This window comes from Phacochoerus africanus, chromosome 6 (genome assembly GCF_016906955.1).
Source record: "Phacochoerus africanus isolate WHEZ1 chromosome 6, ROS_Pafr_v1, whole genome shotgun sequence".
Taxonomy (NCBI): Eukaryota; Metazoa; Chordata; class Mammalia; order Artiodactyla; family Suidae; genus Phacochoerus; species Phacochoerus africanus.
The window spans coordinates 99,585,146-99,600,740 of NC_062549.1; the positions used below are offsets into that span (position 1 = coordinate 99,585,146).

General features: G+C 52.3%; 6 non-coding genes across 6 annotated transcripts; 3 read left to right on the forward strand and 3 right to left on the reverse strand.

Annotated features, from left to right (window-relative positions):
• Window positions 1-933: 933 nt before the first annotated feature.
• TRNAV-AAC (transfer RNA valine (anticodon AAC)) lies at window positions 934-1,006 on the reverse strand. Its single transcript has one exon. It is a non-coding gene; the product is annotated as a tRNA-Val (tRNA).
• A 2,380-nt stretch (window positions 1,007-3,386) lies between these two features.
• Window positions 3,387-3,458, forward strand: TRNAE-UUC (transfer RNA glutamic acid (anticodon UUC)). The gene has a single exon. It is a non-coding gene; the product is annotated as a tRNA-Glu (tRNA).
• Window positions 3,459-5,927: 2,469 nt separating this feature from the next.
• TRNAN-GUU (transfer RNA asparagine (anticodon GUU)) lies at window positions 5,928-6,001 on the forward strand. The gene has a single exon. It is a non-coding gene; the product is annotated as a tRNA-Asn (tRNA).
• Window positions 6,002-7,468: 1,467 nt separating this feature from the next.
• Window positions 7,469-7,542, reverse strand: TRNAN-GUU (transfer RNA asparagine (anticodon GUU)). Its single transcript has one exon. It is a non-coding gene; the product is annotated as a tRNA-Asn (tRNA).
• A 2,469-nt stretch (window positions 7,543-10,011) lies between these two features.
• Window positions 10,012-10,083, reverse strand: TRNAE-UUC (transfer RNA glutamic acid (anticodon UUC)). The gene has a single exon. It is a non-coding gene; the product is annotated as a tRNA-Glu (tRNA).
• A 2,379-nt stretch (window positions 10,084-12,462) lies between these two features.
• Window positions 12,463-12,533, forward strand: TRNAV-AAC (transfer RNA valine (anticodon AAC)). Its single transcript has one exon. It is a non-coding gene; the product is annotated as a tRNA-Val (tRNA).
• Window positions 12,534-15,595: the final 3,062 nt, after the last annotated feature.

The following is a 15,595-nucleotide window of genomic DNA, read 5'->3' on the forward strand; positions in this document are numbered from 1 at the left end:
GAACAGGATACAACCCCAGAAGAAGAACCGGAGAGTGACGAGGAGACAGGCAGTCTACTCCTGTAAAGGTTAGATTTCGGAGATGCGGAGAGCAGGGAAAAGGTGACTCCAGTGGCCCAGGGCTGAAAGCAGGTGTACAAGCCTCCCTCCCAGTCCGTGCTCCACGGCTCATCACTCTTCACCTCTCCAGGCCTGGCGGGGGCGCTTTGGGCTCTGAGGTCAGGCCAACAAGGTAACCGGCTGGGCTCCAGCCTAGCATAGCTTTAGCGCTGTGTGAGGCAAAGCCAAGGCCCTGCTCTCTTTCTGAACCTCGGTTTCCTTGTGAGTCAGGGGCGGACTTGGCTCTCAGCAGGCCGACGAGCACATTCATCTGTCCTGATCTCTGACCTAACTCCAGGGGCTCTCCTGATGATGGCACCGGCAAGGACTCGTTTTCCTCCATGACTGGCTCTATTCGTGGAGCCTGAAAGTTTTCCCCTTCGTGCCTTTGGCTTGAGCCCCCGTTGCAAAAAGTAACGCGTTCTCTTTTGTGCGGTCACATAAATCAAATCATTCCCCCAGTGTGCCAGGGTGAGGGAAAGCCAAGGGCGCCTCCCAGGGATGAGTTTTTCTGGTTTTCAGAGACGTGATGTGTGTCAGCGTGTGGAGGAGATTTAGGCGCCGGAAGAGGTGAGAGGATTTCTGGATGTAAAGGTGAACCGAAGTGGAGTTTGTCGTTGGCCACCTTGGACTGTCTGTGTGGCCTGGTCTCCATTGTGACTCAGAGAGGAGAGGGGAGGCCTGGTTCCCAGTGAGCAGCAGGCTTTCGGGTAGTAAGGGAACTCCCCTGTGTTTGGGGGAGATAAAAATGCGGCTACACACGTTGCATCCCGCTGGCCACTTTTTAGTTTTGGGAGGTGACTGCAAGTTTCAGGAAAAGAGAGCACAGGTGCCTGTTTCCGCCCGGTTTCGAACCGGGGACCTTTCGCGTGTTAGGCGAACGTGATAACCACTACACTACGGAAACCCTGCCCGTACGAGGGGCTGGTGAAACAGCCAGGAAAACGGCTGGTCCTGCCACGGCTGGCCACAAACATTTTCGACAGAAAAAAAAAAAAAAAAAAAAAGACCTGGGAGCACGCGCGATTCCTCAGACAAGAAGGGTACCCTGGCTTAGGGTGCCTAGCTTCTCTCCAAGCGAAGACGCCCCCCCCCCCCCCGCCCCACCACCACACACGCTCTAGCTTCGGGATGCCGGATCCCGCATCCAACGCGCAGGGTCTCCAGATCCACAGCTAAGCGCCTGAGTCGCCCCCGCTGACTCCCCGGTTCCCGGAAGCCGCGAGAGGCGGGGATTGGGTGCCTCTGAGCCCCGGAGACCCCGCCGCCCAGCAGTGTGTTCGCCGCCCCTCCGTGGCCCTTTTCACGCTGCCAGCGGTCAGTCGGAAATGCGGGGGGCTTCGAATCCACTCGGGAACCCCAGGACCCGCCCTCCCTCTGCCCCCACGCGCCTGACCCGCGCGCTCGTACCTCACCAGCCCTTCCCCCCGCAGCGCTTCTCGGGCGTCGTCCTCGCCTAGTGTGAGTCCACTACGTTAGTCACACTTTCATGTGTAGCAGGAACCGTAGCAAAGGCTGACGTCTCGGGTCAGTTGGCTGTTCGAAAACAGCGAACGGCAACGCAGGCCGAGACGCGCTTCCCGGCCCGGGATTGGATCCGTTCGAAGCCCAGCCCAGCATAAAGCGGTGGAGGACCCAGGCCGGCCGTCCACGCAGACCTCACGATTGCTCATTCCTCCCTCATCGTACTGGAGAGTCTTTCGGAAGGACAGTTTCGTTCTACCATTTACAAGGTGAAACGTCTTTTATTTGCCTGTGTACTTTTCCAGTCCACCAGGTGACGGGGTGCGAATTTTACCCGAGGACGGATAAAGAGGTTCCACGGGAAGCCGGCGTCTGGAGGGGTTTTCGCGTTCACCCCACAGCGCACGGCCAGCAGGCAGAAGGAGTTTCTTTTTGCTGAGACCCTTTAACATAATGACTGTCTGTCTCTCGGGTTTCCTTTAGAAGTAAAGCGTAAAAAGTTTAGGGGAAGCTTGGGCCATTTTCTCCAGCAGTCGCTTGTCTGCTTTTCCCGGTGCGGCGGTCAGCCCGTTTCCTTCACGCCTCAGGTTCAGGTGCTCGACCCGGGGGCCGGCGCCGGCAGCGTGAGCACTGGCTCCAAATGCCGAACGCTGAGGCTCTGGCCTGATCTGCGTCGCCTCAAACGGCAGTCGAAGGTGCGAGCGGACTGCACCGTCGTCGCCGGCGCTGGCGCGCTCAGTCCCCAAACAGGCGGACTTAAAAACAGCTTTCGATCTGGACATTTCAGGTTCCATCTTTCACCTCCCACGCCCAGCCAGAGGGAAGGATTCACTGTCTTTCCCTCGCGCCCGGGCCCGTGGCCGCCCCAGGTGGACAGGACGCGGGGGCAGTGGTCCTTTTCCCGACAGGGACCGAAGGCCGGCGGGCGCCCTAGGAACCACCAATACGCGCCCGCGCCGCTGGGTCCCGCAAACCCGCTAAGGCGGCCCGTGGAGCGTCCCTGCAGCAGCTGCAGGAGGCGCAGGGCTCCAGACCCGGTGAGAGGAGCGCGCTGAGGGGACCCGGCCCTGCCGCTGCCCTCGAGGACCGGCCCGGAAGCCGGACAGAGCCCAGGGAAAAGCGCAACGGCCGCGGGACACACCCCTCCCCCATCCGAGGTTCGGGGTGCGGGAGCCGAGCGTTGCACTGAGTCCCCCTCCTTGATCGGGAGAGTCATTTGGCCAAATGCAGAGTCGCGAAAGGGAGGCGTTGTGTAGGCAAAAGCCCGCCTTTAACCCAGAAGCAAACGCGAAGTCCTAACTGGATGTGGGGTCTGAGGAAAACGCCGTGTCGGGAGACGACCCTGGGGCTGAGCGTAAGGCAGGCGGGAGCTGGCGTCCTCTAAGGCGGGAAAAGGCAGGCGCAGCAGGTCGTAGCGGCGAGACCCGGAACCCAGGTCTGGGCGCGGAGGCTTATTTGAAAGCGTCTTCCACCCAGCCATCCCCGTTCCGGCACCCGCCGCCGTCCTTTGTGAGGCTGGGGGTCCCGGGGGTCTCACCCTGGGCGCCTCCCCACCCGCCTCTACTGTCCCGGCCCCGACGACCTTCTCTCCTCAGGCGGCCGCCGGGCAAAGAAAAGCTCGTCTGCTAGGGCAGTTGTGAGGTGCGGCCGGGGCGAGGCAACCTGGCTGGCCTCGCAGACGTGTCCAGTGTCACGCAGAGCTCTCAGCCTTTCGCGTGGGGCTCTGCTTGTGGAGAAGTCAGTGAGGGATCGTTTTTCGGGTACAGCGCCTTGGCAGGGTGTGCGGCCTTCGGAAGTTCACTTATAAACGACCCGCTCGCGGTTCCCTGGTGGTCTAGTGGCTAGGATTCGGCGCTTTCACCGCCGCGGCCCGGGTTCGATTCCCGGTCAGGGAAGGTTGCGTTTTTCTTTCCTTCCTTCTCCCTTTTATAACAGAGTCTCGGCACCCAGCCATCTTCACTTCAACGCCTAACGTGCCCTGTGCCCCAGGGTCCAGATGCAGCCACCTGGGCAGCCATCTGTCTCCACTCCTCCCTTCACCTCAGAAACCTAACGTCTCGCTGTCAGGGTCCATCTAAAGAGAACTTGGGATCCGAATACCAATTATTCCTTTAAGAAAATTTGGAAACATACAAAAATTTGCAAGAATAGTGACATCGTATATTCATCACCTAAATGCACCAGTTAACATCACCCCCTCCCCCCTTGGCTCTCTAATTCTCTCTCCATATACATGATTTAATACACCATTTGAGAGCAGCTTGCAGACATCGACTCATGATCGCTGGTTGGGACTTTCTTTGTCGTGTCCCTTCAAGCCAGCTTTGGTGGGACCTGTCCCCCAAGGCCAGCGGAAGGTTTCGTCCTGGTTAGGAGGTCCCTCTTACCTGGTTCTCTTCAAGCTACAAGAAGCTTCAGGTGGAGATGTACTCGGTTCTCCCTGATAGTGCAGGCCAGGCACCCCTGTGCTTGTAAGAAAACAACCAGTTTGCCATCCACCCAGGACACGCTGCCCTCCGGACTCCACTTGGTTGCCTCCAACAGGCCCATTCCCTTTCAGGCCTAGCCAACTCTATGGCCTTTCTTATGGTGTCCCCTTCTCCCTCCTCCTTCTCCACCCTAGCTGTGTTCCTGGGGACAGTAAGCCACCCCTCTCAACCAGCAGCAATGGCCCAACACCTCTCTAGTGCTTGGGGAGGGAGTTGGATCAAAGTTTTCCTCCAAGAGGAGTGAGAACTTGCGATGGCAGAAGGCAACCCCTTGCTTTGTTGGGTCTCTTGGCAGACATGAGGGAATCGACACTTCTTGACAGGTTGTGACACATGGCCCATGGACCTGGCCAGCTTGGTCCACGGCTCCCTTACCTTTAATGGACAGTTATTCTCATATTCGCAAATTACAGTAGAAAGGTATTATGAGCCTTTCCCTATGCTGTAGTTTGAAATGACCCCAGTGTCCCTCACATGTGACATAGTTTTACATTAGTGTAATGCTTATCATTAACACTAAAATTAAGGCATGAGAAACACAAATGCATGCATATACATCAAAATATATTGTTGCTTGATATTAGCTAGATAGGAAATTGCATATTCACTCACATGACCTTGAAGAAAGGGCAAGCCTAATCCAAGGGGGTAGACTTCGGAATTGGATGGGCATTACCTGGAAAGTGTATCCAGGGCCCCGCTTGGATGTTTAAAAAAAAAAAAAAAATTCTATTCTGTGATCTTGGTGATGATCACACATTTCAATATTCAAATAGATGTCCATTGGTAATTTGTGCTTTTTTTGTTTTCTGTGAACATACCTTAATAATTGTCTTCTGGAATAAAACTTGGCAGTTGGATGTCCGAAAATCCGTTGTTGACCATGACCGGTTTGGAGTATATTGTAAACTCTTTAAAATCTGTTTTATTTTGTGTAAAAAAGCATGAGTGATATTTGAAACATTTCCACCCAAACCCAAAACCCTATAAAACAATTCCCATATGATTGGACCATTTTCCTTTGTGGAAGCTACACACAGGGCTCATTTAGAGCTTGAACCTGATCTTTAGATATTTTCTCTTAAGTGGAGACTGATGGGGCACATCCAGAGCGCTACAGCCTAGTGCACTGTTGATGTGAACTCCGTTCTCCTGACCTGACTCTCTTTGGTGTCCAGTGCTGCTCTGGTAGATAGGACGCAAAAGGAAAAGAGCGCCCTGACTTGGATTCCAACCGAGGTTGCTGCGGCCACAACGCAGAGTACTAACTCACTATACGATCACGGGCGCGCCACCGTGCTAACTAGAGACTGATTTTGTGCTACTACTTTTGACATAAATCCATTCCAATTACTGAGCTGCTTTGTTGGACAACTGCATGTACTTCTGATTTTCCTTCACATCTTCCTTCCGTTATTCGCTCCCCATTCTGATGCATTTCTCATCTCCCCTGCATCCAGGCCTTGTCTCTGCACCGGTCTCCTCCTGGGAAGTAATGTTGCTTTGTTCCTGCCTCCCCTGCCTCTTTCCCTCCACGGCCAAGCTGAGGGAGGCCTGTGCCAGACGGTTGGGGGAAGGCGCGGCAAGGACCTGGAAGAACCATTCCTGAGCCCACCGGGCATTCAGCTTCCCTGGGGTCCCATTTGGTCAAGCCCGGGACGCCGCGGCCGCGGGCGTCTCCCGGGCGCTGGCATCTGCGGCGGGTGTGGAGCAAGACGCGGTGGGGACGGTCAGCTGCCTTTCTGCCTTCGGAATCGCCCGACACACGGCTTTCCCACGTTTTCCTCCAGTTTTCCTATGCTTTGCGCCGGCACCGCAAGCTGGCAAAAGACTCGTGGCTCTGACGGGAAGGAAGCGGGGGGCGGCCTCCCGCCTGTCTCTGTGGCGCAATGGGTTAGCGCGTTCGGCTGTTAACCGAAAGGTTGGTGGTTCGAGCCCACCCAGGGACGCTTCCTTGGGCCTTTGGAGGTGTAACTAAGTGGCATGGGCTGCTTTCTCCCTGGCACAACACTTGTGCGTGAATTTGGGGTGTTATCTCCTCCCTTTTGCCCGACACCATCGCTTATCCTCACAGAAGGCCTCTGGAGGAAACCAGGTCTCTTGAAATACAGCATTCCTGGCAACAGCGGAGTCGTCCTCTCATCCTTACCCCCTGGGTTCCTTTTAACAATGAATTGCCCTCCATTATTTGTACTGGCATTTGTTAAACCCTTTACATGTACCTTTAAAATGAATTTATTTCTATGCTTTTATTCTTGCAAATCGTACTTTTATTATTACCAAAGAAATGCAGTCATCATCTTGTCCACATGCCTACTTGTAGAGTTCTGGAAGCGCAAATGTTTTACAAGAGTTTACATGGTTTTGTATATGGTTCTGTTACCTCACCTTCATTGTCCTTAGAATTTCTTCAGGTAAGTGAGGTAACCTACTTCAGGTAACCTCTTCAAACAAGGAAAGAACTGCTTCTCTGGTAACCTGAGCCTCAGTGTAATTTAGGATTTTGTGAGCCTCAGCTTCATCAAAATCTGTCCATTACACCCTATCCCAATAGGATACCAGTCCTTCTTAATAAATTTCCTGATTTGAACATAAGAGATCCTATGAGGTTGGGAATTTAATTTAGGTCTAGTTTGCAGAACCCAGGCCACAGTTATACTACTGGACAAAGTTTTAAGGGTTTGTTGTTGTTGTTGTTGTTGTGTTTCCATAATGGTTATAAGAGCTTTCAAGTCCCTAATCTAAATCTTGAGCTAGGAATTTAGAACCTTGATTTCATCATTTGTTTCCCCAATTCTTCCAGGTTACATGCACATAACCAACTCATTATATCTTCACTAAAATGGCAGCAACTATCACCTTCTGTAGGAACCTAAATACAGGTGTCTGGAGATGATTTGGGGAAATGTTTTACTACTGCATGCCATGAACTGACAGCATTCTCTGACATCAGGGTCATTAATTATTTCAAATATATCAGTTCCACAACTCATTCCAGATAATCTGGAAACATTTCATTTATTATTATTCAGTTCTGAGGGTATCACTATACCAACGCTAAACACGGTAGAACAATGGAATCTCAGCATGACTTACCTGGTAACTTTGGTAATTTCAAACAAAAGAATCTCTGCTACTATGACAACACCCTCTTGTGTTTAACAAATGCCAGTACAAATAATGGAGGGCAATTCATTGTTAAAAGGAACCCAGGGGGTAAGGATGAGAGGACGACTCCGCTGTTGCCAGGAATGCTGTATTTCAAGAGACCTGGTTTCCTCCAGAGGCCTTCTGTGAGGATAAGCGATGGTGTCGGGCAAAAGGGAGGAGATAACACCCCAAATTCACGCACAAGTGTTGTGCCAGGGAGAAAGCAGCCCATGCCACTTAGTTACACCTCCAAGGGCCCAAGGAAGCGTCCCTGGGTGGGCTCGAACCACCAACCTTTCGGTTAACAGCCGAACGCGCTAACCCATTGCGCCACAGAGACAGGCGGGAGGCCGCCCCCCGCTTCCTTCCCGTCAGAGCCACGAGTCTTTTGCCAGCTTGCGGTGCCGGCGCAAAGCATAGGAAAACTGGAGGAAAACGTGGGAAAGCCGTGTGTCGGGCGATTCCGAAGGCAGAAAGGCAGCTGACCGTCCCCACCGCGTCTTGCTCCACACCCGCCGCAGATGCCAGCGCCCGGGAGACGCCCGCGGCCGCGGCGTCCCGGGCTTGACCAAATGGGACCCCAGGGAAGCTGAATGCCCGGTGGGCTCAGGAATGGTTCTTCCAGGTCCTTGCCGCGCCTTCCCCCAACCGTCTGGCACAGGCCTCCCTCAGCTTGGCCGTGGAGGGAAAGAGGCAGGGGAGGCAGGAACAAAGCAACATTACTTCCCAGGAGGAGACCGGTGCAGAGACAAGGCCTGGATGCAGGGGAGATGAGAAATGCATCAGAATGGGGAGCGAATAACGGAAGGAAGATGTGAAGGAAAATCAGAAGTACATGCAGTTGTCCAACAAAGCAGCTCAGTAATTGGAATGGATTTATGTCAAAAGTAGTAGCACAAAATCAGTCTCTAGTTAGCACGGTGGCGCGCCCGTGATCGTATAGTGAGTTAGTACTCTGCGTTGTGGCCGCAGCAACCTCGGTTGGAATCCAAGTCAGGGCGCTCTTTTCCTTTTGCGTCCTATCTACCAGAGCAGCACTGGACACCAAAGAGAGTCAGGTCAGGAGAACGGAGTTCACATCAACAGTGCACTAGGCTGTAGCGCTCTGGATGTGCCCCATCAGTCTCCACTTAAGAGAAAATATCTAAAGATCAGGTTCAAGCTCTAAATGAGCCCTGTGTGTAGCTTCCACAAAGGAAAATGGTCCAATCATATGGGAATTGTTTTATAGGGTTTTGGGTTTGGGTGGAAATGTTTCAAATATCACTCATGCTTTTTTACACAAAATAAAACAGATTTTAAAGAGTTTACAATATACTCCAAACCGGTCATGGTCAACAACGGATTTTCGGACATCCAACTGCCAAGTTTTATTCCAGAAGACAATTATTAAGGTATGTTCACAGAAAACAAAAAAAGCACAAATTACCAATGGACATCTATTTGAATATTGAAATGTGTGATCATCACCAAGATCACAGAATAGAATTTTTTTTTTTTTTTTAAACATCCAAGCGGGGCCCTGGATACACTTTCCAGGTAATGCCCATCCAATTCCGAAGTCTACCCCCTTGGATTAGGCTTGCCCTTTCTTCAAGGTCATGTGAGTGAATATGCAATTTCCTATCTAGCTAATATCAAGCAACAATATATTTTGATGTATATGCATGCATTTGTGTTTCTCATGCCTTAATTTTAGTGTTAATGATAAGCATTACACTAATGTAAAACTATGTCACATGTGAGGGACACTGGGGTCATTTCAAACTACAGCATAGGGAAAGGCTCATAATACCTTTCTACTGTAATTTGCGAATATGAGAATAACTGTCCATTAAAGGTAAGGGAGCCGTGGACCAAGCTGGCCAGGTCCATGGGCCATGTGTCACAACCTGTCAAGAAGTGTCGATTCCCTCATGTCTGCCAAGAGACCCAACAAAGCAAGGGGTTGCCTTCTGCCATCGCAAGTTCTCACTCCTCTTGGAGGAAAACTTTGATCCAACTCCCTCCCCAAGCACTAGAGAGGTGTTGGGCCATTGCTGCTGGTTGAGAGGGGTGGCTTACTGTCCCCAGGAACACAGCTAGGGTGGAGAAGGAGGAGGGAGAAGGGGACACCATAAGAAAGGCCATAGAGTTGGCTAGGCCTGAAAGGGAATGGGCCTGTTGGAGGCAACCAAGTGGAGTCCGGAGGGCAGCGTGTCCTGGGTGGATGGCAAACTGGTTGTTTTCTTACAAGCACAGGGGTGCCTGGCCTGCACTATCAGGGAGAACCGAGTACATCTCCACCTGAAGCTTCTTGTAGCTTGAAGAGAACCAGGTAAGAGGGACCTCCTAACCAGGACGAAACCTTCCGCTGGCCTTGGGGGACAGGTCCCACCAAAGCTGGCTTGAAGGGACACGACAAAGAAAGTCCCAACCAGCGATCATGAGTCGATGTCTGCAAGCTGCTCTCAAATGGTGTATTAAATCATGTATATGGAGAGAGAATTAGAGAGCCAAGGGGGGAGGGGGTGATGTTAACTGGTGCATTTAGGTGATGAATATACGATGTCACTATTCTTGCAAATTTTTGTATGTTTCCAAATTTTCTTAAAGGAATAATTGGTATTCGGATCCCAAGTTCTCTTTAGATGGACCCTGACAGCGAGACGTTAGGTTTCTGAGGTGAAGGGAGGAGTGGAGACAGATGGCTGCCCAGGTGGCTGCATCTGGACCCTGGGGCACAGGGCACGTTAGGCGTTGAAGTGAAGATGGCTGGGTGCCGAGACTCTGTTATAAAAGGGAGAAGGAAGGAAAGAAAAACGCAACCTTCCCTGACCGGGAATCGAACCCGGGCCGCGGCGGTGAAAGCGCCGAATCCTAGCCACTAGACCACCAGGGAACCGCGAGCGGGTCGTTTATAAGTGAACTTCCGAAGGCCGCACACCCTGCCAAGGCGCTGTACCCGAAAAACGATCCCTCACTGACTTCTCCACAAGCAGAGCCCCACGCGAAAGGCTGAGAGCTCTGCGTGACACTGGACACGCCTGCGAGGCCAGCCAGGTTGCCTCGCCCCGGCCGCACCTCACAACTGCCCTAGCAGACGAGCTTTTCTTTGCCCGGCGGCCGCCTGAGGAGAGAAGGTCGTCGGGGCCGGGACAGTAGAGGCGGGTGGGGAGGCGCCCAGGGTGAGACCCCCGGGACCCCCAGCCTCACAAAGGACGGCGGCGGGTGCCGGAACGGGGATGGCTGGGTGGAAGACGCTTTCAAATAAGCCTCCGCGCCCAGACCTGGGTTCCGGGTCTCGCCGCTACGACCTGCTGCGCCTGCCTTTTCCCGCCTTAGAGGACGCCAGCTCCCGCCTGCCTTACGCTCAGCCCCAGGGTCGTCTCCCGACACGGCGTTTTCCTCAGACCCCACATCCAGTTAGGACTTCGCGTTTGCTTCTGGGTTAAAGGCGGGCTTTTGCCTACACAACGCCTCCCTTTCGCGACTCTGCATTTGGCCAAATGACTCTCCCGATCAAGGAGGGGGACTCAGTGCAACGCTCGGCTCCCGCACCCCGAACCTCGGATGGGGGAGGGGTGTGTCCCGCGGCCGTTGCGCTTTTCCCTGGGCTCCGTCCGGCTTCCGGGCCGGTCCTCGAGGGCAGCGGCAGGGCCGGGTCCCCTCAGCGCGCTCCTCTCACCGGGTCTGGAGCCCTGCGCCTCCTGCAGCTGCTGCAGGGACGCTCCACGGGCCGCCTTAGCGGGTTTGCGGGACCCAGCGGCGCGGGCGCGTATTGGTGGTTCCTAGGGCGCCCGCCGGCCTTCGGTCCCTGTCGGGAAAAGGACCACTGCCCCCGCGTCCTGTCCACCTGGGGCGGCCACGGGCCCGGGCGCGAGGGAAAGACAGTGAATCCTTCCCTCTGGCTGGGCGTGGGAGGTGAAAGATGGAACCTGAAATGTCCAGATCGAAAGCTGTTTTTAAGTCCGCCTGTTGGGGGACTGAGCGCGCCAGCGCCGGCGACGACGGTGCAGTCCGCTCGCACCTTCGACTGCCGTTTGAGGCGACGCAGATCAGGCCAGAGCCTCAGCGTTCGGCATTTGGAGCCAGTGCTCACGCTTGCCGGCGCCGGCCCCCGGGTCGAGCACCTGAACCTGAGGCGTGAAGGAAACGGGCTGACCGCCGCACCGGGAAAAGCAGACAAGCGACTGCTGGAGAAAATGGCCCAAGCTTCCCCTAAACTTTTTACGCTTTACTTCTAAAGGAAACCCGAGAGACAGACAGTCATTATGTTAAAGGGTCTCAGCAAAAAGAAACTCCTTCTGCCTGCTGGCCGTGCGCTTGTGGGGTGAACGCGAAAACCCCTCCAGACGCCGGCTTCCCGTGGAACCTCTTATCCGTCCTCGGGTAAAATTCGCACCCCGTCACCTGGTGGACTGGAAAAGTACACAGGCAAATAAAAGACGTTTCACCTTGTAAATGGTAGAACGAAACTGTCCTTCCGAAAGACTCTCCAGTACGATGAGGGAGGAATGAGCAATCGTGAGGTCTGCGTGGACGGCCGGCCTGGGTCCTCCACCGCTTTATGCTGGGCTGGGCTTCGAACGGATCCAATCCCGGGCCGGGAAGCGCGTCTCGGCCTGCGTTGCCGTTCGCTGTTTTCGAACAGCCAACTGACCCGAGACGTCAGCCTTTGCTACGGTTCCTGCTACACATGAAAGTGTGACTAACGTAGTGGACTCACACTAGGCGAGGACGACGCCCGAGAAGCGCTGCGGGGGGAAGGGCTGGTGAGGTACGAGCGCGCGGGTCAGGCGCGTGGGGGCAGAGGGAGGGCGGGTCCTGGGGTTCCCGAGTGGATTCGAAGCCCCCCGCATTTCCGACTGACCGCTGGCAGCGTGAAAAGGGCCACGGAGGGGGCGGCGAACACACTGCTGGGCGGCGGGGTCTCCGGGGCTCAGAGGCACCCAATCCCCGCCTCTCGCGGCTTCCGGGAACCGGGGAGTCAGCGGGGGCGACTCAGGCGCTTAGCTGTGGATCTGGAGACCCTGCGCGTTGGATGCGGGATCCGGCATCCCGAAGCTAGAGCGTGTGTGGTGGTGGGGCGGGGGGGGGGGGCGTCTTCGCTTGGAGAGAAGCTAGGCACCCTAAGCCAGGGTACCCTTCTTGTCTGAGGAATCGCGCGTGCTCCCAGGTCTTTTTTTTTTTTTTTTTTTTCTGTCGAAAATGTTTGTGGCCAGCCGTGGCAGGACCAGCCGTTTTCCTGGCTGTTTCACCAGCCCCTCGTACGGGCAGGGTTTCCGTAGTGTAGTGGTTATCACGTTCGCCTAACACGCGAAGGTCCCCGGTCGAAACCGGGCGGAAACAGGCACCTGTGCTCTCTTTTCCTGAAACTTGCAGTCACCTCCCAAAACTAAAAAGTGGCCAGCGGGATGCAACGTGTGTAGCCGCAATTTTTATCTCCCCCAAACACAGGGGAGTTCCCTTACTACCCGAAAGCCTGCTGCTCACTGGGAACCAGGCCTCCCCTCTCCTCTCTGAGTCACAATGGAGACCAGGCCACACAGACAGTCCAAGGTGGCCAACGACAAACTCCACTTCGGTTCACCTTTACATCCAGAAATCCTCTCACCTCTTCCGGCGCCTAAATCTCCTCCACACGCTGACACACATCACGTCTCTGAAAACCAGAAAAAACTCATCCCTGGGAGGCGCCCTTGGCTTTCCCTCACCCTGGCACACTGGGGGAATGATTTGATTTATGTGACCGCACAAAAGAGAACGCGTTACTTTTTGCAACGGGGGCTCAAGCCAAAGGCACGAAGGGGAAAACTTTCAGGCTCCACGAATAGAGCCAGTCATGGAGGAAAACGAGTCCTTGCCGGTGCCATCATCAGGAGAGCCCCTGGAGTTAGGTCAGAGATCAGGACAGATGAATGTGCTCGTCGGCCTGCTGAGAGCCAAGTCCGCCCCTGACTCACAAGGAAACCGAGGTTCAGAAAGAGAGCAGGGCCTTGGCTTTGCCTCACACAGCGCTAAAGCTATGCTAGGCTGGAGCCCAGCCGGTTACCTTGTTGGCCTGACCTCAGAGCCCAAAGCGCCCCCCGCCAGGCCTGGAGAGGTGAAGAGTGATGAGCCGTGGAGCACGGACTGGGAGGGAGGCTTGTACACCTGCTTTCAGCCCTGGGCCACTGGAGTCACCTTTTCCCTGCTCTCCGCATCTCCGAAATCTAACCTTTACAGGAGTAGACTGCCTGTCTCCTCGTCACTCTCCGGTTCTTCTTCTGGGGTTGTATCCTGTTCCCTCGTGGAACACCCTTATTTCCTATTCTGTCGCCAGGGGCCTTGAGTACAAGAAATACGGAAGTCAAGTTTCAGTCCTAGGCTACCTTGTGAAGTCTTATAGGAGGTCCTCACTACTTCAAGTTGGGACCGCAGAGCTGTAGGCTCTCGGGGTAAGGGTGATCTGATCTAGTCCCACCCCTTCAAATGCCTGGGATTTTGAACAAGGCAGCCTTGGGGCCACAAGCAGTATAAGGGAAAAGAAAGCGTAAAACGTTCGTGAGAAATCGTGGCCACAGACTTGACCTCTGGTGGATTTAAGCTTAAGCACGCCTGGCTTGGGTAGTCTGGGAAAAATGCAAGACCTCAACTTGGTGGGTGTTCCCCAACTGGTAATAAATCCAAAGAGCCCAGCAGGGGAGAATGTATTCAGAGGAAGTTATATTCATCCTAGGGTCACAGAGGTAGCCACACATAACATTTAAAGAGAATCAACTAGCATAAAAATAGAAGGACAACATCTCATGTGTTTGAAATTTTAGAAACACCTCTCCCAATCATTGTGTCAAAGCAGACGTGAAAAGGAAAATTGGAAAATAGTCTGAATCAAACAAAACTGGAAATGCCATGTATGTGCAGAAGGTGCAGCCAAACCAGTCTTCAGAGGACAGCACACAGCTTTAAGTGTAGATCATGAAAGTTAGGGCCGACTGCTGAAGAGCTAAATCTTCATCTCATACAGTTACAGAAGGAATAACAACAGCAGCAAAGCAGATAGGAGCAGAAACTATACAGAAAAGCAGGGATTGGAAATTAGAAATAAATATACACTGTTCAGCAGAAATCGGCACGACATCATAAATCGAACGTACTGTAAATTTAAAAACAATTTTTTAAAGAAATAAATATACCGAAGAGAAAAAGTAAACGATTGGCTCTTTGAAAAGACTCCTAAAACTGTTAAAAAGAGAAGAAGAGAGTCATCACTACTGAACTCGTAGACCTAAGGGAGCAATAACCGAATATCATAAACGCATACATGTTAACACATTTAAACATTTAGAGGAACGGAGTATTTTCCAATAACGGTTTTGGGGAGAATGAATTAGTCCTACAAGCGTTACATTTTTTTAAAATCAAAACTTAAAAATCTTTCCACAAAGAAAGCTCCAGGACCGAAAAAAATTCATTAGAGGACGTGACTCCTAAGCTAACAAATTCCAAAAGAAGTAAAAGATGGTACATGGTCTCCACCTTATTTTTATGAGTTGAGATTGAAACCAAATCTCTAAAAAGACAGTGTAAAAAGGATGGAAACCGTAGACCTGTCTTATTACGAATACAGCGGTGATTTTTTTTTTAAATACTGAATGAAGCAATTATAATCATGACAAATTTCATCTTCTACTGGAGGTTAGTCGATTGCCATTAGAAAATATATTAATCTAATTCACCACAGTAACAATGTAAAGATGGAAAATCATAAACACTTCAGCACATAAGAAGTGTTTGAAAAAACTTCTCCATTGATTTACCGTTTTAAAAAATTATTCGCAAAATAGGATGGAAGAGCAGGGCCCCAATCTGCTAACGGGTATTTTCCAAACCAAAGAAAGATAAGATAAACACACACCAAAAGAAGACATTCGGCAAACATTAGAGTTGATGATAAAATACTGGCTTTTCCCTCTTTGACCCTTAAAAATGAGGAACTATCAGGAATCAGGAAAACAGGTTTTGCTCTGACCACATCTTTTCACCACTGTGATGGAGAACTTACCCAGTGAGGAAAGGCAAGAGAAAGAAAGGAAAAGTATAAGAAGTGGAGATGAAAAATAAACGCTACAGTTAGTCCCATATATGAAAGATGAATTATGAGAATTATGAGGAGAACTGAGTTTATCTGGTATACCAAAAAAAAGTTTAAATCAAAGAAACTGGACTAAGTTGAGGTTTCAAGAAACGAAAGTATTAAAAGCATTATAAATATTCAACAGTGGTACAGTTCAATCACATGCACTGAGGAGAGGACAGGGGAAGGAAATCTGACCCCTACCTCCGCTGTCACCAAAATCATTTCAGTGTGGATTAAGTACCTAAACGTGAAATGAAACTTAAAATGATTTTAACTGGTACCGTGTAGCAGG